The 24984-nt window shown below is 47.4% G+C and overlaps 26 non-coding genes across 26 annotated transcripts; all 26 read right to left on the bottom strand.

Annotated features, from left to right (window-relative positions):
* Positions 1 to 237: 237 nt before the first annotated feature.
* On the bottom strand, positions 238 to 319 carry trnas-gcu (transfer RNA serine (anticodon GCU)). Its single transcript has one exon. It is a non-coding gene; the product is annotated as a tRNA-Ser (tRNA).
* Positions 320 to 1454: 1135 nt separating this feature from the next.
* Positions 1455 to 1536, bottom strand: trnal-aag (transfer RNA leucine (anticodon AAG)). Its single transcript has one exon. It is a non-coding gene; the product is annotated as a tRNA-Leu (tRNA).
* A 356-nt stretch (positions 1537 to 1892) lies between these two features.
* Positions 1893 to 1974, bottom strand: trnas-gcu (transfer RNA serine (anticodon GCU)). Its single transcript has one exon. It is a non-coding gene; the product is annotated as a tRNA-Ser (tRNA).
* Positions 1975 to 3109: 1135 nt separating this feature from the next.
* On the bottom strand, positions 3110 to 3191 carry trnal-aag (transfer RNA leucine (anticodon AAG)). Its single transcript has one exon. It is a non-coding gene; the product is annotated as a tRNA-Leu (tRNA).
* Positions 3192 to 3547: 356 nt separating this feature from the next.
* On the bottom strand, positions 3548 to 3629 carry trnas-gcu (transfer RNA serine (anticodon GCU)). The gene has a single exon. It is a non-coding gene; the product is annotated as a tRNA-Ser (tRNA).
* Positions 3630 to 4764: 1135 nt separating this feature from the next.
* Positions 4765 to 4846, bottom strand: trnal-aag (transfer RNA leucine (anticodon AAG)). The gene has a single exon. It is a non-coding gene; the product is annotated as a tRNA-Leu (tRNA).
* Positions 4847 to 5202: 356 nt separating this feature from the next.
* Positions 5203 to 5284, bottom strand: trnas-gcu (transfer RNA serine (anticodon GCU)). Its single transcript has one exon. It is a non-coding gene; the product is annotated as a tRNA-Ser (tRNA).
* A 1135-nt stretch (positions 5285 to 6419) lies between these two features.
* trnal-aag (transfer RNA leucine (anticodon AAG)) lies at positions 6420 to 6501 on the bottom strand. Its single transcript has one exon. It is a non-coding gene; the product is annotated as a tRNA-Leu (tRNA).
* Positions 6502 to 6857: 356 nt separating this feature from the next.
* Positions 6858 to 6939, bottom strand: trnas-gcu (transfer RNA serine (anticodon GCU)). The gene has a single exon. It is a non-coding gene; the product is annotated as a tRNA-Ser (tRNA).
* A 1135-nt stretch (positions 6940 to 8074) lies between these two features.
* trnal-aag (transfer RNA leucine (anticodon AAG)) lies at positions 8075 to 8156 on the bottom strand. The gene has a single exon. It is a non-coding gene; the product is annotated as a tRNA-Leu (tRNA).
* A 356-nt stretch (positions 8157 to 8512) lies between these two features.
* trnas-gcu (transfer RNA serine (anticodon GCU)) lies at positions 8513 to 8594 on the bottom strand. Its single transcript has one exon. It is a non-coding gene; the product is annotated as a tRNA-Ser (tRNA).
* Positions 8595 to 9729: 1135 nt separating this feature from the next.
* Positions 9730 to 9811, bottom strand: trnal-aag (transfer RNA leucine (anticodon AAG)). The gene has a single exon. It is a non-coding gene; the product is annotated as a tRNA-Leu (tRNA).
* A 356-nt stretch (positions 9812 to 10167) lies between these two features.
* trnas-gcu (transfer RNA serine (anticodon GCU)) lies at positions 10168 to 10249 on the bottom strand. Its single transcript has one exon. It is a non-coding gene; the product is annotated as a tRNA-Ser (tRNA).
* A 1135-nt stretch (positions 10250 to 11384) lies between these two features.
* On the bottom strand, positions 11385 to 11466 carry trnal-aag (transfer RNA leucine (anticodon AAG)). The gene has a single exon. It is a non-coding gene; the product is annotated as a tRNA-Leu (tRNA).
* Positions 11467 to 13039: 1573 nt separating this feature from the next.
* Positions 13040 to 13121, bottom strand: trnal-aag (transfer RNA leucine (anticodon AAG)). Its single transcript has one exon. It is a non-coding gene; the product is annotated as a tRNA-Leu (tRNA).
* Positions 13122 to 13477: 356 nt separating this feature from the next.
* trnas-gcu (transfer RNA serine (anticodon GCU)) lies at positions 13478 to 13559 on the bottom strand. Its single transcript has one exon. It is a non-coding gene; the product is annotated as a tRNA-Ser (tRNA).
* A 1135-nt stretch (positions 13560 to 14694) lies between these two features.
* trnal-aag (transfer RNA leucine (anticodon AAG)) lies at positions 14695 to 14776 on the bottom strand. Its single transcript has one exon. It is a non-coding gene; the product is annotated as a tRNA-Leu (tRNA).
* Positions 14777 to 15132: 356 nt separating this feature from the next.
* trnas-gcu (transfer RNA serine (anticodon GCU)) lies at positions 15133 to 15214 on the bottom strand. The gene has a single exon. It is a non-coding gene; the product is annotated as a tRNA-Ser (tRNA).
* Positions 15215 to 16349: 1135 nt separating this feature from the next.
* Positions 16350 to 16431, bottom strand: trnal-aag (transfer RNA leucine (anticodon AAG)). The gene has a single exon. It is a non-coding gene; the product is annotated as a tRNA-Leu (tRNA).
* A 356-nt stretch (positions 16432 to 16787) lies between these two features.
* trnas-gcu (transfer RNA serine (anticodon GCU)) lies at positions 16788 to 16869 on the bottom strand. The gene has a single exon. It is a non-coding gene; the product is annotated as a tRNA-Ser (tRNA).
* A 1137-nt stretch (positions 16870 to 18006) lies between these two features.
* On the bottom strand, positions 18007 to 18088 carry trnal-aag (transfer RNA leucine (anticodon AAG)). The gene has a single exon. It is a non-coding gene; the product is annotated as a tRNA-Leu (tRNA).
* Positions 18089 to 19661: 1573 nt separating this feature from the next.
* Positions 19662 to 19743, bottom strand: trnal-aag (transfer RNA leucine (anticodon AAG)). Its single transcript has one exon. It is a non-coding gene; the product is annotated as a tRNA-Leu (tRNA).
* Positions 19744 to 20099: 356 nt separating this feature from the next.
* On the bottom strand, positions 20100 to 20181 carry trnas-gcu (transfer RNA serine (anticodon GCU)). The gene has a single exon. It is a non-coding gene; the product is annotated as a tRNA-Ser (tRNA).
* Positions 20182 to 21318: 1137 nt separating this feature from the next.
* Positions 21319 to 21400, bottom strand: trnal-aag (transfer RNA leucine (anticodon AAG)). The gene has a single exon. It is a non-coding gene; the product is annotated as a tRNA-Leu (tRNA).
* Positions 21401 to 23411: 2011 nt separating this feature from the next.
* On the bottom strand, positions 23412 to 23493 carry trnas-gcu (transfer RNA serine (anticodon GCU)). The gene has a single exon. It is a non-coding gene; the product is annotated as a tRNA-Ser (tRNA).
* Positions 23494 to 24630: 1137 nt separating this feature from the next.
* On the bottom strand, positions 24631 to 24712 carry trnal-aag (transfer RNA leucine (anticodon AAG)). Its single transcript has one exon. It is a non-coding gene; the product is annotated as a tRNA-Leu (tRNA).
* Positions 24713 to 24984: the final 272 nt, after the last annotated feature.

Raw genomic sequence — 24984 nt, 5'->3', positions numbered from 1 at the left:
TGACAAAAGAATCCATACCTACATGGGTTATGCACAGTGGATCGACTGTCAACTGCCTTAAATCTCATGTTGACATAGTTCAAACAGATGAACCTGGGAGCAAAAGGCGCATGACCAGTGCTACGTGTCTCCAGTCAGGCTCATGGACCTGTGTAAAAGCGCTGCTTGTAGGTCTTCTTGACGAAAAAGACACTGCAATAGCGTGAGGCATTCTAGGAACCGGCTAAAACACACAAGCGACGAAGGTGGGATTCGAACCCACGCGTGCAGAGCACAATGGATTAGCAGTCCATCGCCTTAACCTCTCGGCCACCTCGTCGAAAGCAATGAACATCCTCACACATTTTGTAAGGGACAGCGGAATATCTTGAAGTTTTTTTTTTTCTTATCAACTCCATGCATGTCTGAGAGCATGGCATCCAAGTTTCATCCCAGAGCCCACTGAATTTGAAGTGCTCGCATTAAACTCTTGGCCACCAAGTACAGCGCTTCCAGCGTTTAAGACAAATTCTGGAAAGATCATTTCTTTTCTTTTTTTTGAGCAAACTAGATGACTCATTCTCTCATTCAACATGTGTATGCCTTGTGGCATGTGGTGTGCTTTAACAGGAAGTGAATTGAGTGGATGCGGAGAGGCGCTGCAAACTTGACAGAGAACAGGATCATTTCTTCGTCGAGCTGACCGTTTCCCAATCTTTGGTGGCGAAGTTTCCATTAGGCCCATACCCCGCCCTGTTCAGACGAGCTAGGTAGCTTTTTCGAACAACTATAATGCTTTGTAACTGGAGATGTGAACAGCCTCGTGAAAAGGGAGCAAGTTTTGAGACGCTCTGTAAGCAGCATGCTCCATGTTGGCTGACTGTCTGAGGTACTCCATGGAAACCACGGGAGCTGCTTGGTGAGGCACAGCATGAAAACATGGGACGCACGAGCTACCTGAAGACTTGGGAGACAAGCCACGCAAGGCAGGATTGCCTCCTACATTTGACACCCTGACAGCAGCTTCGATCTGTTTGAATCATTTGGTAAGTGCTATTTGTTGTGAGTTGTAGTTACAGGTGGAGCATTAAAGCATGGGAGCCTAGAGCTGTTTAAATCCTTTCGGAAGAATGACATTACAAACCCCACAATAGGCTCCCTGGCAATGGTGGGCTTGGAAAGCATGCCTTTTGGTAGACTGGACTCAAAATCCCAAAGGGGCTTGTGAGGGGATATCAGAGTTAAGCTGTTGATTGAGACATTCCAAGGGAGAACAAGGAAAGCAGGCATGACCACGAAAAACAGCTGTGGTGAGGCTAACGATCCTTTAGCATAAGCCGGGCTGCAGAAGCTATCGAAACACTTTGATGAAGAGAGCTAGCGCATGAGCATTCCAGGAGAAATACCGCTGGAAGTGACCCATTTAGTGACCTTCGGCCAACTGTCAATGCAGAAGTCGAATCAAAAGCAGGTCCTGGCAGCGGTGGGATTCGAACCCACGCCTCCGAAGAGACTGGAGCCTTAATCCAGCGCCTTAGACCGCTCGGCCACGCTACCAACAGATGAAGGAAGCGACCATGGAAAATCACAAAATAAAGAGAGCGAACGTGCAAAGATTAGGCAATAATGGCTGCCCTTCGTTCATTACCAAAATTGGTTGAGCACGCTCTTGTTGATGACAAAAGAATCCATACCTACATGGGTTATGCACAGTGGATCGACTGTCAACTGCCTTAAATCTCATGTTGACATAGTTCAAACAGATGAACCTGGGAGCAAAAGGCGCATGACCAGTGCTACGTGTCTCCAGTCAGGCTCATGGACCTGTGTAAAAGCGCTGCTTGTAGGTCTTCTTGACGAAAAAGACACTGCAATAGCGTGAGGCATTCTAGGAACCGCCTAAAACACACAAGCGACGAAGGTGGGATTCGAACCCACGCGTGCAGAGCACAATGGATTAGCAGTCCATCGCCTTAACCTCTCGGCCACCTCGTCGAAAGCAATGAACATCCTCACACATTTTGTAAGGGACAGCGGAATATCTTGAAGTTTTTTTTTTTCTTATCAACTCCATGCATGTCTGAGAGCATGGCATCCAAGTTTCATCCCAGAGCCCACTGAATTTAAAGTGCTCGCATTAAACTCTTGGCCACCAAGTACAGCGCTTCCAGCGTTTAAGACAAATTCTGGAAAGATCATTTTTTTTCTTTTTTTTGAGCAAACTAGATGACTCATTCTCTCATTCAACATGTGTATGCCTTGTGGCATGTGGTGTGCTTTAACAGGAAGTGAATTGAGTGGATGCGGAGAGGCGCTGCAAACTTGACAGAGAACAGGATCATTTCTTCGTCGAGCTGACCGTTTCCCAATCTTTGGTGGCGAAGTTTCCATTAGGCCCATACCCCGCCCTGTTCAGACGAGCTAGGTAGCTTTTTCGAACAACTATAATGCTTTGTAACTGGAGATGTGAACAGCCTCGTGAAAAGGGAGCAAGTTTTGAGACGCTCTGTAAGCAGCATGCTCCATGTTGGCTGACTGTCTGAGGTACTCCATGGAAACCACGGGAGCTGCTTGGTGAGGCACAGCATGAAAACATGGGACGCACGAGCTACCTGAAGACTTGGGAGACAAGCCACGCAAGGCAGGATTGCCTCCTACATTTGACACCCTGACAGCAGCTTCGATCTGTTTGAATCATTTGGTAAGTGCTATTTGTTGTGAGTTGTAGTTACAGGTGGAGCATTAAAGCATGGGAGCCTAGAGCTGTTTAAATCCTTTCGGAAGAATGACATTACAAACCCCACAATAGGCTCCCTGGCAATGGTGGGCTTGGAAAGCATGCCTTTTGGTAGACTGGACTCAAAATCCCAAAGGGGCTTGTGAGGGGATATCAGAGTTAAGCTGTTGATTGAGACATTCCAAGGGAGAACAAGGAAAGCAGGCATGACCACGAAAAACAGCTGTGGTGAGGCTAACGATCCTTTAGCATAAGCCGGGCTGCAGAAGCTATCGAAACACTTTGATGAAGAGAGCTAGCGCATGAGCATTCCAGGAGAAATACCGCTGGAAGTGACCCATTTAGTGACCTTCGGCCAACTGTCAATGCAGAAGTCGAATCAAAAGCAGGTCCTGGCAGCGGTGGGATTCGAACCCACGCCTCCGAAGAGACTGGAGCCTTAATCCAGCGCCTTAGACCGCTCGGCCACGCTACCAACAGATGAAGGAAGCGACCATGGAAAATCACAAAATAAAGAGAGCGAACGTGCAAAGATTAGGCAATAATGGCTGCCCTTCGTTCATTACCAAAATTGGTTGAGCACGCTCTTGTTGATGACAAAAGAATCCATACCTACATGGGTTATGCACAGTGGATCGACTGTCAACTGCCTTAAATCTCATGTTGACATAGTTCAAACAGATGAACCTGGGAGCAAAAGGCGCATGACCAGTGCTACGTGTCTCCAGTCAGGCTCATGGACCTGTGTAAAAGCGCTGCTTGTAGGTCTTCTTGACGAAAAAGACACTGCAATAGCGTGAGGCATTCTAGGAACCGCCTAAAACACACAAGCGACGAAGGTGGGATTCGAACCCACGCGTGCAGAGCACAATGGATTAGCAGTCCATCGCCTTAACCTCTCGGCCACCTCGTCGAAAGCAATGAACATCCTCACACATTTTGTAAGGGACAGCGGAATATCTTGAAGTTTTTTTTTTTCTTATCAACTCCATGCATGTCTGAGAGCATGGCATCCAAGTTTCATCCCAGAGCCCACTGAATTTAAAGTGCTCGCATTAAACTCTTGGCCACCAAGTACAGCGCTTCCAGCGTTTAAGACAAATTCTGGAAAGATCATTTTTTTTCTTTTTTTTGAGCAAACTAGATGACTCATTCTCTCATTCAACATGTGTATGCCTTGTGGCATGTGGTGTGCTTTAACAGGAAGTGAATTGAGTGGATGCGGAGAGGCGCTGCAAACTTGACAGAGAACAGGATCATTTCTTCGTCGAGCTGACCGTTTCCCAATCTTTGGTGGCGAAGTTTCCATTAGGCCCATACCCCGCCCTGTTCAGACGAGCTAGGTAGCTTTTTCGAACAACTATAATGCTTTGTAACTGGAGATGTGAACAGCCTCGTGAAAAGGGAGCAAGTTTTGAGACGCTCTGTAAGCAGCATGCTCCATGTTGGCTGACTGTCTGAGGTACTCCATGGAAACCACGGGAGCTGCTTGGTGAGGCACAGCATGAAAACATGGGACGCACGAGCTACCTGAAGACTTGGGAGACAAGCCACGCAAGGCAGGATTGCCTCCTACATTTGACACCCTGACAGCAGCTTCGATCTGTTTGAATCATTTGGTAAGTGCTATTTGTTGTGAGTTGTAGTTACAGGTGGAGCATTAAAGCATGGGAGCCTAGAGCTGTTTAAATCCTTTCGGAAGAATGACATTACAAACCCCACAATAGGCTCCCTGGCAATGGTGGGCTTGGAAAGCATGCCTTTTGGTAGACTGGACTCAAAATCCCAAAGGGGCTTGTGAGGGGATATCAGAGTTAAGCTGTTGATTGAGACATTCCAAGGGAGAACAAGGAAAGCAGGCATGACCACGAAAAACAGCTGTGGTGAGGCTAACGATCCTTTAGCATAAGCCGGGCTGCAGAAGCTATCGAAACACTTTGATGAAGAGAGCTAGCGCATGAGCATTCCAGGAGAAATACCGCTGGAAGTGACCCATTTAGTGACCTTCGGCCAACTGTCAATGCAGAAGTCGAATCAAAAGCAGGTCCTGGCAGCGGTGGGATTCGAACCCACGCCTCCGAAGAGACTGGAGCCTTAATCCAGCGCCTTAGACCGCTCGGCCACGCTACCAACAGATGAAGGAAGCGACCATGGAAAATCACAAAATAAAGAGAGCGAACGTGCAAAGATTAGGCAATAATGGCTGCCCTTCGTTCATTACCAAAATTGGTTGAGCACGCTCTTGTTGATGACAAAAGAATCCATACCTACATGGGTTATGCACAGTGGATCGACTGTCAACTGCCTTAAATCTCATGTTGACATAGTTCAAACAGATGAACCTGGGAGCAAAAGGCGCATGACCAGTGCTACGTGTCTCCAGTCAGGCTCATGGACCTGTGTAAAAGCGCTGCTTGTAGGTCTTCTTGACGAAAAAGACACTGCAATAGCGTGAGGCATTCTAGGAACCGGCTAAAACACACAAGCGACGAAGGTGGGATTCGAACCCACGCGTGCAGAGCACAATGGATTAGCAGTCCATCGCCTTAACCTCTCGGCCACCTCGTCGAAAGCAATGAACATCCTCACACATTTTGTAAGGGACAGCGGAATATCTTGAAGTTTTTTTTTTTCTTATCAACTCCATGCATGTCTGAGAGCATGGCATCCAAGTTTCATCCCAGAGCCCACTGAATTTGAAGTGCTCGCATTAAACTCTTGGCCACCAAGTACAGCGCTTCCAGCGTTTAAGACAAATTCTGGAAAGATCATTTCTTTTCTTTTTTTTGAGCAAACTAGATGACTCATTCTCTCATTCAACATGTGTATGCCTTGTGGCATGTGGTGTGCTTTAACAGGAAGTGAATTGAGTGGATGCGGAGAGGCGCTGCAAACTTGACAGAGAACAGGATCATTTCTTCGTCGAGCTGACCGTTTCCCAATCTTTGGTGGCGAAGTTTCCATTAGGCCCATACCCCGCCCTGTTCAGACGAGCTAGGTAGCTTTTTCGAACAACTATAATGCTTTGTAACTGGAGATGTGAACAGCCTCGTGAAAAGGGAGCAAGTTTTGAGACGCTCTGTAAGCAGCATGCTCCATGTTGGCTGACTGTCTGAGGTACTCCATGGAAACCACGGGAGCTGCTTGGTGAGGCACAGCATGAAAACATGGGACGCACGAGCTACCTGAAGACTTGGGAGACAAGCCACGCAAGGCAGGATTGCCTCCTACATTTGACACCCTGACAGCAGCTTCGATCTGTTTGAATCATTTGGTAAGTGCTATTTGTTGTGAGTTGTAGTTACAGGTGGAGCATTAAAGCATGGGAGCCTAGAGCTGTTTAAATCCTTTCGGAAGAATGACATTACAAACCCCACAATAGGCTCCCTGGCAATGGTGGGCTTGGAAAGCATGCCTTTTGGTAGACTGGACTCAAAATCCCAAAGGGGCTTGTGAGGGGATATCAGAGTTAAGCTGTTGATTGAGACATTCCAAGGGAGAACAAGGAAAGCAGGCATGACCACGAAAAACAGCTGTGGTGAGGCTAACGATCCTTTAGCATAAGCCGGGCTGCAGAAGCTATCGAAACACTTTGATGAAGAGAGCTAGCGCATGAGCATTCCAGGAGAAATACCGCTGGAAGTGACCCATTTAGTGACCTTCGGCCAACTGTCAATGCAGAAGTCGAATCAAAAGCAGGTCCTGGCAGCGGTGGGATTCGAACCCACGCCTCCGAAGAGACTGGAGCCTTAATCCAGCGCCTTAGACCGCTCGGCCACGCTACCAACAGATGAAGGAAGCGACCATGGAAAATCACAAAATAAAGAGAGCGAACGTGCAAAGATTAGGCAATAATGGCTGCCCTTCGTTCATTACCAAAATTGGTTGAGCACGCTCTTGTTGATGACAAAAGAATCCATACCTACATGGGTTATGCACAGTGGATCGACTGTCAACTGCCTTAAATCTCATGTTGACATAGTTCAAACAGATGAACCTGGGAGCAAAAGGCGCATGACCAGTGCTACGTGTCTCCAGTCAGGCTCATGGACCTGTGTAAAAGCGCTGCTTGTAGGTCTTCTTGACGAAAAAGACACTGCAATAGCGTGAGGCATTCTAGGAACCGCCTAAAACACACAAGCGACGAAGGTGGGATTCGAACCCACGCATGCAGAGCACAATGGATTAGCAGTCCATCGCCTTAACCTCTCGGCCACCTCGTCGAAAGCAATGAACATCCTCACACATTTTGTAAGGGACAGCGGAATATCTTGAAGTTTTTTTTTTTCTTATCAACTCCATGCATGTCTGAGAGCATGGCATCCAAGTTTCATCCCAGAGCCCACTGAATTTGAAGTGCTCGCATTAAACTCTTGGCCACCAAGTACAGCGCTTCCAGCGTTTAAGACAAATTCTGGAAAGATCATTTTTTTTCTTTTTTTTGAGCAAACTAGATGACTCATTCTCTCATTCAACATGTGTATGCCTTGTGGCATGTGGTGTGCTTTAACAGGAAGTGAATTGAGTGGATGCGGAGAGGCGCTGCAAACTTGACAGAGAACAGGATCATTTCTTCGTCGAGCTGACCGTTTCCCAATCTTTGGTGGCGAAGTTTCCATTAGGCCCATACCCCGCCCTGTTCAGACGAGCTAGGTAGCTTTTTCGAACAACTATAATGCTTTGTAACTGGAGATGTGAACAGCCTCGTGAAAAGGGAGCAAGTTTTGAGACGCTCTGTAAGCAGCATGCTCCATGTTGGCTGACTGTCTGAGGTACTCCATGGAAACCACGGGAGCTGCTTGGTGAGGCACAGCATGAAAACATGGGACGCACGAGCTACCTGAAGACTTGGGAGACAAGCCACGCAAGGCAGGATTGCCTCCTACATTTGACACCCTGACAGCAGCTTCGATCTGTTTGAATCATTTGGTAAGTGCTATTTGTTGTGAGTTGTAGTTACAGGTGGAGCATTAAAGCATGGGAGCCTAGAGCTGTTTAAATCCTTTCGGAAGAATGACATTACAAACCCCACAATAGGCTCCCTGGCAATGGTGGGCTTGGAAAGCATGCCTTTTGGTAGACTGGACTCAAAATCCCAAAGGGGCTTGTGAGGGGATATCAGAGTTAAGCTGTTGATTGAGACATTCCAAGGGAGAACAAGGAAAGCAGGCATGACCACGAAAAACAGCTGTGGTGAGGCTAACGATCCTTTAGCATAAGCCGGGCTGCAGAAGCTATCGAAACACTTTGATGAAGAGAGCTAGCGCATGAGCATTCCAGGAGAAATACCGCTGGAAGTGACCCATTTAGTGACCTTCGGCCAACTGTCAATGCAGAAGTCGAATCAAAAGCAGGTCCTGGCAGCGGTGGGATTCGAACCCACGCCTCCGAAGAGACTGGAGCCTTAATCCAGCGCCTTAGACCGCTCGGCCACGCTACCAACAGATGAAGGAAGCGACCATGGAAAATCACAAAATAAAGAGAGCGAACGTGCAAAGATTAGGCAATAATGGCTGCCCTTCGTTCATTACCAAAATTGGTTGAGCACGCTCTTGTTGATGACAAAAGAATCCATACCTACATGGGTTATGCACAGTGGATCGACTGTCAACTGCCTTAAATCTCATGTTGACATAGTTCAAACAGATGAACCTGGGAGCAAAAGGCGCATGACCAGTGCTACGTGTCTCCAGTCAGGCTCATGGACCTGTGTAAAAGCGCTGCTTGTAGGTCTTCTTGACGAAAAAGACACTGCAATAGCGTGAGGCATTCTAGGAACCGCCTAAAACACACAAGCGACGAAGGTGGGATTCGAACCCACGCGTGCAGAGCACAATGGATTAGCAGTCCATCGCCTTAACCTCTCGGCCACCTCGTCGAAAGCAATGAACATCCTCACACATTTTGTAAGGGACAGCGGAATATCTTGAAGTTTTTTTTTTTCTTATCAACTCCATGCATGTCTGAGAGCATGGCATCCAAGTTTCATCCCAGAGCCCACTGAATTTAAAGTGCTCGCATTAAACTCTTGGCCACCAAGTACAGCGCTTCCAGCGTTTAAGACAAATTCTGGAAAGATCATTTTTTTTCTTTTTTTTGAGCAAACTAGATGACTCATTCTCTCATTCAACATGTGTATGCCTTGTGGCATGTGGTGTGCTTTAACAGGAAGTGAATTGAGTGGATGCGGAGAGGCGCTGCAAACTTGACAGAGAACAGGATCATTTCTTCGTCGAGCTGACCGTTTCCCAATCTTTGGTGGCGAAGTTTCCATTAGGCCCATACCCCGCCCTGTTCAGACGAGCTAGGTAGCTTTTTCGAACAACTATAATGCTTTGTAACTGGAGATGTGAACAGCCTCGTGAAAAGGGAGCAAGTTTTGAGACGCTCTGTAAGCAGCATGCTCCATGTTGGCTGACTGTCTGAGGTACTCCATGGAAACCACGGGAGCTGCTTGGTGAGGCACAGCATGAAAACATGGGACGCACGAGCTACCTGAAGACTTGGGAGACAAGCCACGCAAGGCAGGATTGCCTCCTACATTTGACACCCTGACAGCAGCTTCGATCTGTTTGAATCATTTGGTAAGTGCTATTTGTTGTGAGTTGTAGTTACAGGTGGAGCATTAAAGCATGGGAGCCTAGAGCTGTTTAAATCCTTTCGGAAGAATGACATTACAAACCCCACAATAGGCTCCCTGGCAATGGTGGGCTTGGAAAGCATGCCTTTTGTTAGACTGGACTCAAAATCCCAAAGGGGCTTGTGAGGGGATATCAGAGTTAAGCTGTTGATTGAGACATTCCAAGGGAGAACAAGGAAAGCAGGCATGACCACGAAAAACAGCTGTGGTGAGGCTAACGATCCTTTAGCATAAGCCGGGCTGCAGAAGCTATCGAAACACTTTGATGAAGAGAGCTAGCGCATGAGCATTCCAGGAGAAATACCGCTGGAAGTGACCCATTTAGTGACCTTCGGCCAACTGTCAATGCAGAAGTCGAATCAAAAGCAGGTCCTGGCAGCGGTGGGATTCGAACCCACGCCTCCGAAGAGACTGGAGCCTTAATCCAGCGCCTTAGACCGCTCGGCCACGCTACCAACAGATGAAGGAAGCGACCATGGAAAATCACAAAATAAAGAGAGCGAACGTGCAAAGATTAGGCAATAATGGCTGCCCTTCGTTCATTACCAAAATTGGTTGAGCACGCTCTTGTTGATGACAAAAGAATCCATACCTACATGGGTTATGCACAGTGGATCGACTGTCAACTGCCTTAAATCTCATGTTGACATAGTTCAAACAGATGAACCTGGGAGCAAAAGGCGCATGACCAGTGCTACGTGTCTCCAGTCAGGCTCATGGACCTGTGTAAAAGCGCTGCTTGTAGGTCTTCTTGACGAAAAAGACACTGCAATAGCGTGAGGCATTCTAGGAACCGGCTAAAACACACAAGCGACGAAGGTGGGATTCGAACCCACGCGTGCAGAGCACAATGGATTAGCAGTCCATCGCCTTAACCTCTCGGCCACCTCGTCGAAAGCAATGAACATCCTCACACATTTTGTAAGGGACAGCGGAATATCTTGAAGTTTTTTTTTTTCTTATCAACTCCATGCATGTCTGAGAGCATGGCATCCAAGTTTCATCCCAGAGCCCACTGAATTTGAAGTGCTCGCATTAAACTCTTGGCCACCAAGTACAGCGCTTCCAGCGTTTAAGACAAATTCTGGAAAGATCATTTCTTTTCTTTTTTTTGAGCAAACTAGATGACTCATTCTCTCATTCAACATGTGTATGCCTTGTGGCATGTGGTGTGCTTTAACAGGAAGTGAATTGAGTGGATGCGGAGAGGCGCTGCAAACTTGACAGAGAACAGGATCATTTCTTCGTCGAGCTGACCGTTTCCCAATCTTTGGTGGCGAAGTTTCCATTAGGCCCATACCCCGCCCTGTTCAGACGAGCTAGGTAGCTTTTTCGAACAACTATAATGCTTTGTAACTGGAGATGTGAACAGCCTCGTGAAAAGGGAGCAAGTTTTGAGACGCTCTGTAAGCAGCATGCTCCATGTTGGCTGACTGTCTGAGGTACTCCATGGAAACCACGGGAGCTGCTTGGTGAGGCACAGCATGAAAACATGGGACGCACGAGCTACCTGAAGACTTGGGAGACAAGCCACGCAAGGCAGGATTGCCTCCTACATTTGACACCCTGACAGCAGCTTCGATCTGTTTGAATCATTTGGTAAGTGCTATTTGTTGTGAGTTGTAGTTACAGGTGGAGCATTAAAGCATGGGAGCCTAGAGCTGTTTAAATCCTTTCGGAAGAATGACATTACAAACCCCACAATAGGCTCCCTGGCAATGGTGGGCTTGGAAAGCATGCCTTTTGGTAGACTGGACTCAAAATCCCAAAGGGGCTTGTGAGGGGATATCAGAGTTAAGCTGTTGATTGAGACATTCCAAGGGAGAACAAGGAAAGCAGGCATGACCACGAAAAACAGCTGTGGTGAGGCTAACGATCCTTTAGCATAAGCCGGGCTGCAGAAGCTATCGAAACACTTTGATGAAGAGAGCTAGCGCATGAGCATTCCAGGAGAAATACCGCTGGAAGTGACCCATTTAGTGACCTTCGGCCAACTGTCAATGCAGAAGTCGAATCAAAAGCAGGTCCTGGCAGCGGTGGGATTCGAACCCACGCCTCCGAAGAGACTGGAGCCTTAATCCAGCGCCTTAGACCGCTCGGCCACGCTACCAACAGATGAAGGAAGCGACCATGGAAAATCACAAAATAAAGAGAGCGAACGTGCAAAGATTAGGCAATAATGGCTGCCCTTCGTTCATTACCAAAATTGGTTGAGCACGCTCTTGTTGATGACAAAAGAATCCATACCTACATGGGTTATGCACAGTGGATCGACTGTCAACTGCCTTAAATCTCATGTTGACATAGTTCAAACAGATGAACCTGGGAGCAAAAGGCGCATGACCAGTGCTACGTGTCTCCAGTCAGGCTCATGGACCTGTGTAAAAGCGCTGCTTGTAGGTCTTCTTGACGAAAAAGACACTGCAATAGCGTGAGGCATTCTAGGAACCGCCTAAAACACACAAGCGACGAAGGTGGGATTCGAACCCACGCATGCAGAGCACAATGGATTAGCAGTCCATCGCCTTAACCTCTCGGCCACCTCGTCGAAAGCAATGAACATCCTCACACATTTTGTAAGGGACAGCGGAATATCTTGAAGTTTTTTTTTTTCTTATCAACTCCATGCATGTCTGAGAGCATGGCATCCAAGTTTCATCCCAGAGCCCACTGAATTTGAAGTGCTCGCATTAAACTCTTGGCCACCAAGTACAGCGCTTCCAGCGTTTAAGACAAATTCTGGAAAGATCATTTTTTTTCTTTTTTTTGAGCAAACTAGATGACTCATTCTCTCATTCAACATGTGTATGCCTTGTGGCATGTGGTGTGCTTTAACAGGAAGTGAATTGAGTGGATGCGGAGAGGCGCTGCAAACTTGACAGAGAACAGGATCATTTCTTCGTCGAGCTGACCGTTTCCCAATCTTTGGTGGCGAAGTTTCCATTAGGCCCATACCCCGCCCTGTTCAGACGAGCTAGGTAGCTTTTTCGAACAACTATAATGCTTTGTAACTGGAGATGTGAACAGCCTCGTGAAAAGGGAGCAAGTTTTGAGACGCTCTGTAAGCAGCATGCTCCATGTTGGCTGACTGTCTGAGGTACTCCATGGAAACCACGGGAGCTGCTTGGTGAGGCACAGCATGAAAACATGGGACGCACGAGCTACCTGAAGACTTGGGAGACAAGCCACGCAAGGCAGGATTGCCTCCTACATTTGACACCCTGACAGCAGCTTCGATCTGTTTGAATCATTTGGTAAGTGCTATTTGTTGTGAGTTGTAGTTACAGGTGGAGCATTAAAGCATGGGAGCCTAGAGCTGTTTAAATCCTTTCGGAAGAATGACATTACAAACCCCACAATAGGCTCCCTGGCAATGGTGGGCTTGGAAAGCATGCCTTTTGGTAGACTGGACTCAAAATCCCAAAGGGGCTTGTGAGGGGATATCAGAGTTAAGCTGTTGATTGAGACATTCCAAGGGAGAACAAGGAAAGCAGGCATGACCACGAAAAACAGCTGTGGTGAGGCTAACGATCCTTTAGCATAAGCCGGGCTGCAGAAGCTATCGAAACACTTTGATGAAGAGAGCTAGCGCATGAGCATTCCAGGAGAAATACCGCTGGAAGTGACCCATTTAGTGACCTTCGGCCAACTGTCAATGCAGAAGTCGAATCAAAAGCAGGTCCTGGCAGCGGTGGGATTCGAACCCACGCCTCCGAAGAGACTGGAGCCTTAATCCAGCGCCTTAGACCGCTCGGCCACGCTACCAACAGATGAAGGAAGGGACCATGGAAAATCACAAAATAAAGAGAGCGAACGTGCAAAGATTAGGCAATAATGGCTGCCCTTCGTTCATTACCAAAATTGGTTGAGCACGCTCTTGTTGATGACAAAAGAATCCATACCTACATGGGTTATGCACAGTGGATCGACTGTCAACTGCCTTAAATCTCATGTTGACATAGTTCAAACAGATGAACCTGGGAGCAAAAGGCGCATGACCAGTGCTACGTGTCTCCAGTCAGGCTCATGGACCTGTGTAAAAGCGCTGCTTGTAGGTCTTCTTGACGAAAAAGACACTGCAATAGCGTGAGGCATTCTAGGAACCGGCTAAAACACACAAGCGACGAAGGTGGGATTCGAACCCACGCGTGCAGAGCACAATGGATTAGCAGTCCATCGCCTTAACCTCTCGGCCACCTCGTCGAAAGCAATGAACATCCTCACACATTTTGTAAGGGACAGCGGAATATCTTGAAGTTTTTTTTTTTCTTATCAACTCTATGCATGTCTGAGAGCATGGCATCCAAGTTTCATCCCAGAGCCCACTGAATTTGAAGTGCTCGCATTAAACTCTTGGCCACCAAGTACAGCGCTTCCAGCGTTTAAGACAAATTCTGGAAAGATCATTTCTTTTCTTTTTTTTGAGCAAACTAGATGACTCATTCTCTCATTCAACATGTGTATGCCTTGTGGCATGTGGTGTGCTTTAACAGGAAGTGAATTGAGTGGATGCGGAGAGGCGCTGCAAACTTGACAGAGAACAGGATCATTTCTTCGTCGAGCTGACCGTTTCCCAATCTTTGGTGGCGAAGTTTCGATTAGGCCCATACCCCGCCCTGTTCAGACGAGCTAGGTAGCTTTTTCGAACAACTATAATGCTTTGTAACTGGAGATGTGAACAGCCTCGTGAAAAGGGAGCAAGTTTTGAGACGCTCTGTAAGCAGCATGCTCCATGTTGGCTGACTGTCTGAGGTACTCCATGGAAACCACGGGAGCTGCTTGGTGAGGCACAGCATGAAAACATGGGACGCACGAGCTACCTGAAGACTTGGGAGACAAGCCACGCAAGGCAGGATTGCCTCCTACATTTGACACCCTGACAGCAGCTTCGATCTGTTTGAATCATTTGGTAAGTGCTATTTGTTGTGAGTTGTAGTTACAGGTGGAGCATTAAAGCATGGGAGCCTAGAGCTGTTTAAATCCTTTCGGAAGAATGACATTACAAACCCCACAATAGGCTCCCTGGCAATGGTGGGCTTGGAAAGCATGCCTTTTGGTAGACTGGACTCAAAATCCCAAAGGGGCTTGTGAGGGGATATCAGAGTTAAGCTGTTGATTGAGACATTCCAAGGGAGAACAAGGAAAGCAGGCATGACCACGAAAAACAGCTGTGGTGAGGCTAACGATCCTTTAGCATAAGCCGGGCTGCAGAAGCTATCGAAACACTTTGATGAAGAGAGCTAGCGCATGAGCATTCCAGGAGAAATACCGCTGGAAGTGACCCATTTAGTGACCTTCGGCCAACTGTCAATGCAGAAGTCGAATCAAAAGCAGGTCCTGGCAGCGGTGGGATTCGAACCCACGCCTCCGAAGAGACTGGAGCCTTAATCCAGCGCCTTAGACCGCTCGGCCACGCTACCAACAGATGAAGGAAGCGACCATGGAAAATCACAAAATAAAGAGAGCGAACGTGCAAAGATTAGGCAATAATGGCTGCCCTTCGTTCATTACCAAAATTGGTTGAGCACGCTCTTGTTGATGACAAAAGAATCCATACCTACATGGGTTATGCACAGTGGATCGACTGTCAACTGCCTTAAATCTCATGTTGACATAGTTCAAACAGATGAACCTGGGAGCAAAAGGCGCATGACCAGTGCTACGTGTCTCCAGTCAGGCTCATGGACCTGTGTAAAAGCGCTGCTTGTAGGTCTTCTTGACGAAAAAGACACTGCAATAGCGTGAGGCATTCTAGGAACCGCCTAAAACACACAAGCGACGAAGGTGGGATTCGAACCCACGCGTGCAGAGCACAATGGATTAGCAGTCCATCGCCTTAACCTCTCGGCCACCTCGTCGAAAGCAATGAACATCCTCACACATTTTGTAAGGGACAGCGGAATATCTTGAAGTTTTTTTTTTTCTTATCAACTCCATGCATGTCTGAGAGCATGGCATCCAAGTTTCATCCCAGAGCCCACTGAATTTAAAGTGCTCGCATTAAACTCTTGGCCACCAAGTACAGCGCTTCCAGCGTTTAAGACAAATTCTGGAAAGATCATTTTTTTTCTTTTTTTTGAGCAAACTAGATGACTCATTCTCTCATTCAACATGTGTATGCCTTGTGGCATGTGGTGTGCTTTAACAGGAAGTGAATTGAGTGGATGCGGAGAGGCGCTGCAAACTTGACAGAGAACAGGATCATTTCTTCGTCGAGCTGACCGTTTCCCAATCTTTGGTGGCGAAGTTTCCATTAGGCCCATACCCCGCCCTGTTCAGACGAGCTAGGTAGCTTTTTCGAACAACTATAATGCTTTGTAACTGGAGATGTGAACAGCCTCGTGAAAAGGGAGCAAGTTTTGAGACGCTCTGTAAGCAGCATGCTCCATGTTGGCTGACTGTCTGAGGTACTCCATGGAAACCACGGGAGCTGCTTGGTGAGGCACAGCATGAAAACATGGGACGCACGAGCTACCTGAAGACTTGGGAGACAAGCCACGCAAGGCAGGATTGCCTCCTACATTTGACACCCTGACAGCAGCTTCGATCTGTTTGAATCATTTGGTAAGTGCTATTTGTTGTGAGTTGTAGTTACAGGTGGAGCATTAAAGCATGGGAGCCTAGAGCTGTTTAAATCCTTTCGGAAGAATGACATTACAAACCCCACAATAGGCTCCCTGGCAATGGTGGGCTTGGAAAGCATGCCTTTTGGTAGACTGGACTCAAAATCCCAAAGGGGCTTGTGAGGGGATATCAGAGTTAAGCTGTTGATTGAGACATTCCAAGGGAGAACAAGGAAAGCAGGCATGACCACGAAAAACAGCTGTGGTGAGGCTAACGATCCTTTAGCATAAGCCGGGCTGCAGAAGCTATCGAAACACTTTGATGAAGAGAGCTAGCGCATGAGCATTCCAGGAGAAATACCGCTGGAAGTGACCCATTTAGTGACCTTCGGCCAACTGTCAATGCAGTAGTCGAATCAAAAGCAGGTCCTGGCAGCAGTGGGATTTAAACCCACGCCTCCGAAGAGACTGGAGCCTTAATCCAGCACCTTAGACCGCTCGGCCACGCTACCAACAGATTAAGGAAGTGACCATGGAAAATCACAAAAGAAAGAGAGCGAACGTGCAAAGATTAGGCAATAATGGCTGCCCTTCGTTCATTTCCAAAATTGGTTGGACACGCTCTTGTTGATGACAAAAGAATCCATACCTACATGGGTTATGCACAGTGGATCGACTGTCAACTGCCTTAAATCTCATGTTGACATAGTTCAAACAGATGAACCTGGGAGCAAAAGGCGCATGACCAGAGCTACGTGTCTCCAGTCAGGCTCATGGACCTGTGTAAAAGCGCTGCTTGTAGGTCTTCTTGACGAAAAAGACACTGCAATAGCGTGAGGCATTCTAGGAACCACCTAAAACACACAAGCGACGAAGGTGGGATTCGAACCCACGCGTGCAGAGCACAATGGATTAGCAGTCCATCGCCTTAACCTCTCGGCCACCTCATCGAAAGCAATGAACATCCTCACACATTTTGTAAGGGACAGCGGAATATCTTGAAGTTGTTTTTTTTTTCTTATCAACTCCATGCATGTCTGAGAGCATGGCATCCAAGTTTCATCCCAGAGCCCACTGAATTTGAAGTGCTCGCATTAAACTCTTGGCCACCAAGTACAGCGCTTCCAGCGTTTAAGACAAATTCTGGAAAGATCATTTCTTTTCTTTTTTTTAAGCAAACTAGATGACTCATTCTCTCATTCAACATGTGTATGCCTTGTGGCATGTGGTGTGCTTTAACAGGAAGTGAATTGAGTGGATGCGGAGAGGCGCTGCAAACTTGACAGAGAACAGGATCATTTCTTCGTCGAGCTGACCGTTTCCCAATCTTTGGTGGCGAAGTTTCGATTAGGCCCATACCCCGCCCTGTTCAGACGAGCTAGGTAGCTTTTTCGAACAACTATAATGCTTTGTAACTGGAGATGTGAACAGCCTCGTGAAAAGGGAGCAAGTTTTGAGACGCTCTGTAAGCAGCATGCTCCATGTTGGCTGACTGTCTGAGGTACTCTATGGAAACCACGGGAGCTGCTTGGTGAGGCACAGCATGAAAACATGGGACGCACGAGCTACCTGAAGACTTGGGAGACAAGCCACGCAAGGCAGGATTGCCTCCTACATTTGACACCCTGACAGCAGCTTCGATCTGTTTGAATCATTTGGTAAGTGCTATTTGTTGTGAGTTGTAGTTACAGGTGGAGCATTAAAGCATGGGAGCCTAGAGCTGTTTAAATCCTTTCGGAAGAATGACATTACAAACCCCACAATAGGCTCCCTGGCAATGGTGGGCTTGGAAAGCATGCCTTTTGGTAGACTGGACTCAAAATCCCAAAGGGGCTTGTGAGGGGATATCAGAGTTAAGCTGTTGATTGAGACATTCCAAGGGAGAACAAGGAAAGCAGGCATGACCACGAAAAACAGCTGTGGTGAGGCTAACGATCCTTTAGCATAAGCCGGGCTGCAGAAGCTATCGAAACACTTTGATGAAGAGAGCTAGCGCATGAGCATTCCAGGAGAAATACCGCTGGAAGTGACCCATTTAGTGACCTTCGGCCAACTGTCAATGCAGAAGTCGAATCAAAAGCAGGTCCTGGCAGCGGTGGGATTCGAACCCACGCCTCCGAAGAGACTGGAGCCTTAATCCAGCGCCTTAGACCGCTCGGCCACGCTACCAACAGATGAAGGAAGCGACCATGGAAAATCACAAAATAAAGAGAGCGAACGTGCAAAGATTAGGCAATAATGGCTGCCCTTCGTTCATTACCAAAATTGGTTGAGCACGCTCTTGTTGATGACAAAAGAATCCATACCTACATGGGTTATGCACAGTGGATCGACTGTCAACTGCCTTAAATCTCATGTTGACATAGTTCAAACAGATGAACCTGGGAGCAAAAGGCGCATGACCAGTGCTACGTGTCTCCAGTCAGGCTCATGGACCTGTGTAAAAGCGCTGCTTGTAGGTCTTCTTGACGAAAAAGACACTGCAATAGCGTGAGGCATTCTAGGAACCGCCTAAAACACACAAGCGACGAAGGTGGGATTCGAACCCACGCGTGCAGAGCAGAATGGATTAGCAGTTCATCGCCTTAACCTCTCGGCCACCTCGTCGAAAGCAATGAACATCCTCACACATTTTGTAAGGGACAGCGGAATATCTTGAAGTTGTTTTTTTTCTTATCAACTCTATGCATGTCTGAGAGCATGGCATCCAAGTTTCATCCCAGAGCCCACTGAATTTGAAGTGCTCGCATTAAACTCTTGGCCACCAAGTACAGCGCTTCCAGCGTTTAAGACAAATTCTGGAAAGATCATTTCTTTTCTTTTTTTTGAGCAAACTAGATGACTCATTCTCTCATTCAACATGTGTATGCCTTGTGGCATGTGGTGTGCTTTAACAGGAAGTGAATTGAGTGGATGCGGAGAGGCGCTGCAAACTTGACAGAGAACAGGATCATTTCTTCGTCGAGCTGACCGTTTCCCAATCTTTGGTGGCGAAGTTTCGATTAGGCCCATACCCCGCCCTGTTCAGACGAGCTAGGTAGCTTTTTCGAACAACTATAATGCTTTGTAACTGGAGATGTGAACAGCCTCGTGAAAAGGGAGCAAGTTTTGAGACGCTCTGTAAGCAGCATGCTCCATGTTGGCTGACTGTCTGAGGTACTCCATGGAAACCACGGGAGCTGCTTGGTGAGGCACAGCATGAAAACATGGGACGCACGAGCTACCTGAAGACTTGGGAGACAAGCCACGCAAGGCAGGATTGCCTCCTACATTTGACACCCTGACAGCAGCTTCGATCTGTTTGAATCATTTGGTAAGTGCTATTTGTTGTGAGTTGTAGTTACAGGTGGAGCATTAAAGCATGGGAGCCTAGAGCTGTTTAAATCCTTTCGGAAGAATGACATTACAAACCCCACAATAGGCTCCCTGGCAATGGTGGGCTTGGAAAGCATGCCTTTTGGTAGACTGGACTCAAAATCCCAAAGGGGCTTGTGAGGGGATATCAGAGTTAAGCTGTTGATTGAGACATTCCAAGGGAGAACAAGGAAAGCAGGCATGACCACGAAAAACAGCTGTGGTGAGGCTAACGATCCTTTAGCATAAGCCGGGCTGCAGAAGCTATCGAAACACTTTGATGAAGAGAGCTAGCGCATGAGCATTCCAGGAGAAATACCGCTGGAAGTGACCCATTTAGTGACCTTCGGCCAACTGTCAATGCAGTAGTCGAATCAAAAGCAGGTCCTGGCAGCAGTGGGATTTAAACCCACGCCTCCGAAGAGACTGGAGCCTTAATCCAGCACCTTAGACCGCTCGGCCACGCTACCAACAGATTAAGGAAGTGACCATGGAAAATCACAAAAGAAAGAGAGCGAACGTGCAAAGATTAGGCAATAATGGCTGCCCTTCGTTCATTTCCAAAATTGGTTGGACACGCTCTTGTTGATGACAAAAGAATCCATACCTACATGGGTTATGCACAGTGGATCGACTGTCAACTGCCTTAAATCTCATGTTGACATAGTTCAAACAGATGAACCTGGGAGCAAAAGGCGCATGACCAGAGCTACGTGTCTCCAGTCAGGCTCATGGACCTGTGTAAAAGCGCTGCTTGTAGGTCTTCTTGACGAAAAAGACACTGCAATAGCGTGAGGCATTCTAGGAACCGCCTAAAACACACAAGCGATGAAGGTGGGATTCGAACCCACGCGTGCAGAGCACAATGGATTAGCAGTCCATCGCCTTAACCTCTCGGCCACCTCATCGAAAGCAATGAACATCCTCACACATTTTGTAAGGGACAGCGGAATATCTTGAAGTTGTTTTTTTTTTCTTATCAACTCCATGCATGTCTGAGAGCATGGCATCCAAGTTTCATCCCAGAGCCCACTGAATTTGAAGTGCTCGCATTAAACTCTTGGCCACCAAGTACAGCGCTTCCAGCGTTTAAGACAAATTCTGGAAAGATCATTTCTTTTCTTTTTTTTAAGCAAACTAGATGACTCATTCTCTCATTCAACATGTGTATGCCTTGTGGCATGTGGTGTGCTTTAACAGGAAGTGAATTGAGTGGATGCGGAGAGGCGCTGCAAACTTGACAGAGAACAGGATCATTTCTTCGTCGAGCTGACCGTTTCCCAATCTTTGGTGGCGAAGTTTCGATTAGGCCCATACCCCGCCCTGTTCAGACGAGCTAGGTAGCTTTTTCGAACAACTATAATGCTTTGTAACTGGAGATGTGAACAGCCTCGTGAAAAGGGAGCAAGTTTTGAGACGCTCTGTAAGCAGCATGCTCCATGTTGGCTGACTGTCTGAGGTACTCTATGGAAACCACGGGAGCTGCTTGGTGAGGCACAGCATGAAAACATGGGACGCACGAGCTACCTGAAGACTTGGGAGACAAGCCACGCAAGGCAGGATTGCCTCCTACATTTGACACCCTGACAGCAGCTTCGATCTGTTTGAATCATTTGGTAAGTGCTATTTGTTGTGAGTTGTAGTTACAGGTGGAGCATTAAAGCATGGGAGCCTAGAGCTGTTTAAATCCTTTCGGAAGAATGACATTACAAACCCCACAATAGGCTCCCTGGCAATGGTGGGCTTGGAAAGCATGCCTTTTGGTAGACTGGACTCAAAATCCCAAAGGGGCTTGTGAGGGGATATCAGAGTTAAGCTGTTGATTGAGACATTCCAAGGGAGAACAAGGAAAGCAGGCATGACCACGAAAAACAGCTGTGGTGAGGCTAACGATCCTTTAGCATAAGCCGGGCTGCAGAAGCTATCGAAACACTTTGATGAAGAGAGCTAGCGCATGAGCATTCCAGGAGAAATACCGCTGGAAGTGACCCATTTAGTGACCTTCGGCCAACTGTCAATGCAGAAGTCGAATCAAAAGCAGGTCCTGGCAGCGGTGGGATTCGAACCCACGCCTCCGAAGAGACTGGAGCCTTAATCCAGCGCCTTAGACCGCTCGGCCACGCTACCAACAGATGAAGGAAGCGACCATGGAAAATCACAAAATAAAGAGAGCGAACGTGCAAAGATTAGGCAATAATGGCTGCCCTTCGTTCATTACCAAAATTGGTTGAGCACGCTCTTGTTGATGACAAAAGAATCCATACCTACATGGGTTATGCACAGTGGATCGACTGTCAACTGCCTTAAATCTCATGTTGACATAGTTCAAACAGATGAACCTGGGAGCAAAAGGCGCATGACCAGTGCTACGTGTCTCCAGTCAGGCTCATGGACCTGTGTAAAAGCGCTGCTTGTAGGTCTTCTTGACGAAAAAGACACTGCAATAGCGTGAGGCATTCTAGGAACCGCCTAAAACACACAAGCGACGAAGGTGGGATTCGAACCCACGCGTGCAGAGCAGAATGGATTAGCAGTTCATCGCCTTAACCTCTCGGCCACCTCGTCGAAAGCAATGAACATCCTCACACATTTTGTAAGGGACAGCGGAATATCTTGAAGTTGTTTTTTTTCTTATCAACTCTATGCATGTCTGAGAGCATGGCATCCAAGTTTCATCCCAGAGCCCACTGAATTTGAAGTGCTCGCATTAAACTCTTGGCCACCAAGTACAGCGCTTCCAGCGTTTAAGACAAATTCTGGAAAGATCATTTCTTTTCTTTTTTTTGAGCAAACTAGATGACTCATTCTCTCATTCAACATGTGTATGCCTTGTGGCATGTGGTGTGCTTTAACAGGAAGTGAATTGAGTGGATGCGGAGAGGCGCTGCAAACTTGACAGAGAACAGGATCATTTCTTCGTCGAGCTGACCGTTTCCCAATCTTTGGTGGCGAAGTTTCGATTAGGCCCATACCCCGCCCTGTTCAGACGAGCTAGGTAGCTTTTTCGAACAACTATAATGCTTTGTAACTGGAGATGTGAACAGCCTCGTGAAAAGGGAGCAAGTTTTGAGACGCTCTGTAAGCAGCATGCTCCATGTTGGCTGACTGTCTGAGGTACTCCATGGAAACCACGGGAGCTGCTTGGTGAGGCACAGCATGAAAACATGGGACGCACGAGCTACCTGAAGACTTGGGAGACAAGCCACGCAAGGCAGGATTGCCTCCTACATTTGACACCCTGACAGCAGCTTCGATCTGTTTGAATCATTTGGTAAGTGCTATTTGTTGTGAGTTGTAGTTACAGGTGGAGCATTAAAGCATGGGAGCCTAGAGCTGTTTAAATCCTTTCGGAAGAATGACATTACAAACCCCACAATAGGCTCCCTGGCAATGGTGGGCTTGGAAAGCATGCCTTTTGGTAGACTGGACTCAAAATCCCAAAGGGGCTTGTGAGGGGATATCAGAGTTAAGCTGTTGATTGAGACATTCCAAGGGAGAACAAGGAAAGCAGGCATGACCACGAAAAACAGCTGTGGTGAGGCTAACGATCCTTTAGCATAAGCCGGGCTGCAGAAGCTATCGAAACACTTTGATGAAGAGAGCTAGCGCATGAGCATTCCAGGAGAAATACCGCTGGAAGTGACCCATTTAGTGACCTTCGGCCAACTGTCAATGCAGTAGTCGAATCAAAAGCAGGTCCTGGCAGCAGTGGGATTTAAACCGACGCCTCCGAAGAGACTGGAGCCTTAATCCAGCACCTTAGACCGCTCGGCCACGCTACCAACAGATTAAGGAAGCGACCATGGAAAATCACAAAAGAAAGAGAGCGAACGTGCAAAGATTAGGCAATAATGGCTGCCCTTCGTTCATTTCCAAAATTGGTTGGACACGCTCTTGTTGATGACAAAAGAATCCATACCTACATGGGTTATGCACAGTGGATCGACTGTCAACTGCCTTAAATCTCATGTTGACATAGTTCAAACAGATGAACCTGGGAGCAAAAGGCGCATGACCAGAGCTACGTGTCTCCAGTCAGGCTCATGGACCTGTGTAAAAGCGCTGCTTGTAGGTCTTCTTGACGAAAAAGACACTGCAATAGCGTGAGGCATTCTAGGAACCGCCTAAAACACACAAGCGATGAAGGTGGGATTCGAACCCACGCGTGCAGAGCACAATGGATTAGCAGTCCATCGCCTTAACCTCTCGGCCACCTCATCGAAAGCAATGAACATCCTCACACATTTTGTAAGGGACAGCGGAATATCTTGAAGTTGTTTTTTTTTTCTTATCAACTCCATGCATGTCTGAGAGCATGGCATCCAAGTTTCATCCTAGAGCCCACTGAATTTGAAGTGCTCGCATTAAACTCTTGGCCACCAAGTACAGCGCTTCCAGCGTTTAAGACAAATTCTGGAAAGATCATTTCTTTTCTTTTTTTTAAGCAAACTAGATGACTCATTCTCTCATTCAACATGTGTATGCCTTGTGGCATGTGGTGTGCTTTAACAGGAAGTGAATTGAGTGGATGCGGAGAGGCGCTGCAAACTTGACAGAGAACAGGATCATTTCTTCGTCGAGCTGACCGTTTCCCAATCTTTGGTGGCGAAGTTTCCATTAGGCCCATACCCCGCCCTGTTCAGACGAGCTAGGTAGCTTTTTCGAACAACTATAATGCTTTGTAACTGGAGATGTGAACAGCCTCGTGAAAAGGGAGCAAGTTTTGAGACGCTCTGTAAGCAGCATGCTCCATGTTGGCTGACTGTCTGAGGTACTCTATGGAAACCACGGGAGCTGCTTGGTGAGGCACAGCATGAAAACATGGGACGCACGAGCTACCTGAAGACTTGGGAGACAAGCCACGCAAGGCAGGATTGCCTCCTACATTTGACACCCTGACAGCAGCTTCGATCTGTTTGAATCATTTGGTAAGTGCTATTTGTTGTGAGTTGTAGTTACAGGTGGAGCATTAAAGCATGGGAGCCTAGAGCTGTTTAAATCCTTTCGGAAGAATGACATTACAAACCCCACAATAGGCTCCCTGGCAATGGTGGGCTTGGAAAGCATGCCTTTTGGTAGACTGGACTCAAAATCCCAAAGGGGCTTGTGAGGGGATATCAGAGTTAAGCTGTTGATTGAGACATTCCAAGGGAGAACAAGGAAAGCAGGCATGACCACGAAAAACAGCTGTGGTGAGGCTAACGATCCTTTAGCATAAGCCGGGCTGCAGAAGCTATCGAAACACTTTGATGAAGAGAGCTAGCGCATGAGCATTCCAGGAGAAATACCGCTGGAAGTGACCCATTTAGTGACCTTCGGCCAACTGTCAATGCAGTAGTCGAATCAAAAGCAGGTCCTGGCAGCGGTGGGATTCGAACCCACGCCTCCGAAGAGACTGGAGCCTTAATCCAGCGCCTTAGACCGCTCGGCCACGCTACCAACAGATGAAGGAAGCGACCATGGAAAATCACAAAATAAAGAGAGCGAACGTGCAAAGATTAGGCAATAATGGCTGCCCTTCGTTCATTACCAAAATTGGTTGAGCACGCTCTTGTTGATGACAAAAGAATCCATACCTACATGGGTTATGCACAGTGGATCGACTGTCAACTGCCTTAAATCTCATGTTGACATAGTTCAAACAGATGAACCTGGGAGCAAAAGGCGCATGACCAGTGCTACGTGTCTCCAGTCAGGCTCATGGACCTGTG

This window comes from Clarias gariepinus, chromosome 14 (assembly GCF_024256425.1).
Source record: "Clarias gariepinus isolate MV-2021 ecotype Netherlands chromosome 14, CGAR_prim_01v2, whole genome shotgun sequence".
Classification (NCBI taxonomy): domain Eukaryota; kingdom Metazoa; phylum Chordata; class Actinopteri; order Siluriformes; family Clariidae; genus Clarias; species Clarias gariepinus.
The sequence above is the reverse complement of the archived record's forward strand: the minus strand, read 5'-3'. Positions and strand labels throughout refer to the sequence as shown.